The sequence below is a fragment of the Topomyia yanbarensis genome, chromosome 2 (assembly GCF_030247195.1).
Source record: "Topomyia yanbarensis strain Yona2022 chromosome 2, ASM3024719v1, whole genome shotgun sequence".
Classification (NCBI taxonomy): Eukaryota; Metazoa; Arthropoda; class Insecta; order Diptera; family Culicidae; genus Topomyia; species Topomyia yanbarensis.
The window spans coordinates 76,084,386-76,087,169 of NC_080671.1; positions in this window are offsets into that span (position 1 = coordinate 76,084,386).

Below are 2,784 nucleotides of genomic sequence, written 5' to 3' on the forward strand. Positions count from 1 at the left end.
AAAATTTTTTTCAAGGAATTCGTTACGTAATAGGGGAGGGGGGGATAAAGAAATTTGTGACAATTTGTTACATGGGGAGAGGGGGGAGTCAATTTTGGGCAATTTTTGCGTTACGTAATTTATGAATGGTCCCTAGTTGTGATATGATGTATAATAATAAAATGTAATATATGCATTTAAAAGCTTTTAATGAATATAAACAACGCACACATTCTCGTGATTCATGATTGAGAAAGGCACAATTGCACCGCTAGGTGGATTAAAATAGTTTTTTTATCATTAAAATTTGGAATATAGTGTTTAAATACGAATTTTTAAAGTTGATGCAATGCACAACAACACTACTATTTTCAGTTAGTTTTAGCCTAGTTGTACAAATAGCTGTGCTCTACTACGTTTGTAATAATATTGTCTTGCATAATACATTCATCATCACTAGAAAGCGATATTGCTGGATATATAATTAAAATGACTAAAAAAGCCCTTAAAATATCACCACATTGCATCCAAGAAAAATAATTTTGCCACGTTATTCAGCAGGCGTTTAGTTAAAAAAATAGAACGAATATTATAAATCGAAAAAAATATATTTTGGTTATTGGCTAGGAATTTGTTTTTGTTACTCCTCTGTGCGACGGTCAATTCACCCATCAGACTGGGAGGATACACTACTGGTGTCAAACGAGAATATCTTACACTGATTTCCAGGGTACTAGTCCTTCTGAATTCGAAGGTTTGAATGCAGTTTTTTTCAGAATTCATCGAACTTTCGTCCTCAAGACTTAATATTTTGAGAAGACTTTATTCAACCTGTTTACAAACAGAGAAAGATGTTAAGTCATGAAAAATCCAAAATAAAATTTTGAGGTTTTGTCCAGCTAGGCGACACTGTGAATCGGTCAAGATTTTAGGTAAAAAAAGTTTTTGCAAATTGGTTGACATGTTCATAAATTGTTTTCAGCTTTGGTCACCTTTCGATTCTATTCACTGAACAACATCAACCGGAACCTGTAAATAAATTTATAAGTAATAGTGAAAACTCCATTTTAGGTAAATTTGATCAGCTCCTACTTTTCATAGTCTGCTTACCATAAAGACAAATACGAAATACATTTTTTGTAAGAGTAAAACCGGATTGTTCCAGAATTCACTAACTTGGAAGTATGATTAATAGAACTGTGATTTGATTATCGTATAAACTAGTATAATAACTCAGAACAATTGGTCTAATGAACCCTACAGATGCGTATACCTTAATAAATACAAATCCTACCTAATGTTTTCATCTATATTATGACAAAATAGCCAAAATTATGACTTGAGCTTCGAATAAACGTTAATTAGATGATATATACGCACACCTCCTAGTAAAGGAAAGCGTTTAATTCAGTATGAACAGCTATTAACTTTACTGCTAATGGTCGCTCCTGCAATTTGTGGCATCGTCTTTAATGACACTCTAGTTCTGATTCTATGGGCACTTATCAAAAATTATGAACGCGTACTCATGCGCAGGTGTCGGTTAATAGTTCATTCAGATTCCCTTATCCCCTTTAATCACAGCCGTCGCATTAATAGCTGTGAAACATTTCGTATCAGATTGGTGTTTTTCTTTTGGAAAAGATATAACTCATATTGCCTAATCCCTGCTTGTTCAAATAAACCTAATTGAACCATAAGTAATTATGGTAATTTGAGCGGATATAGGGTTCGGAAAACGACGAGACCTTGAAGCGTGGTTTTAGCATTGATTCGCTACTTGCGGTTGATCAACCGTTGATTGATTGAGCTGCGCTGGTCCGGATGAGGATGCTATCTATATATGCTGCGCTTGTGGGTTCATGTTTACTAAATAAATTGAACAGTACCAATGAAAACGATACCAAAAAGCGCCCAATAAACCGCATCGCTGCCAACCGTATGTAACCCTCCCCTTCAGCGGATCATTCGAAATTGATCATCAAGCTCTTGCTCAATCCTCAGTGCATCGCAGCCGAAGCCGCCGTCGTCGTTCGGAAATTGTAAGTCATTACCAAATCTCTTCAAGGTGAGTCGACCGGATCGAGATGTGAAACAGTCAGATAATCGATTTCAATTTAAGCGCATTTTTGCCAATAGAAAGTGCACCGGCTGTGGAAAGTATGATTTATGAATTCGCCTTCTCAAACTTGCAAGGTCGAATCGAATGACACGATATTGGCTGAATTCATGCGTTCACTTGAAAACAAAATACTTTAAGTGGTCAGGCAATGAATTGATCATACCCATTATTCTAGAATGTCTGTTAATTGAGTGATGTATGAATAAATTTGGGATAGAACAAAATCTTGAAAACATTACCTGAATTTATATTATTATTATTATTGAGATTTTATAATTTTTGTGGAATAACATTTTTTCAGTTCATCATCTGAGTATTCCTAATTTCAATGTAGTTAATTTATATGAATCAAACAAATCCCACTACTCCTCGATTCCATTCGTTACGGAATCGTTGAATTGAATCTGTAGCTCCAAATGCCCTTCATAAAGCTAGCCGAAATTGTTCGACCATGGAGGCCTCTGCCCCTTTTCCTTCATTCTTCACCAGCCAAGGCACTTGCAGGTAATAATTAAATTCCCGCCTGGCGCTTTAATAGAAAAATTAGAGAGCTATTTCTGTAATTGCTCAGATTATTGCAGATTGGTGGGCCAGCAACCAGCCAATGCCGGTAGATATCTTCACTGATACAATCAGTGTTGTGTAGGTAACCTGCTTCAATCACTGATTCAATTGTTTCAGAC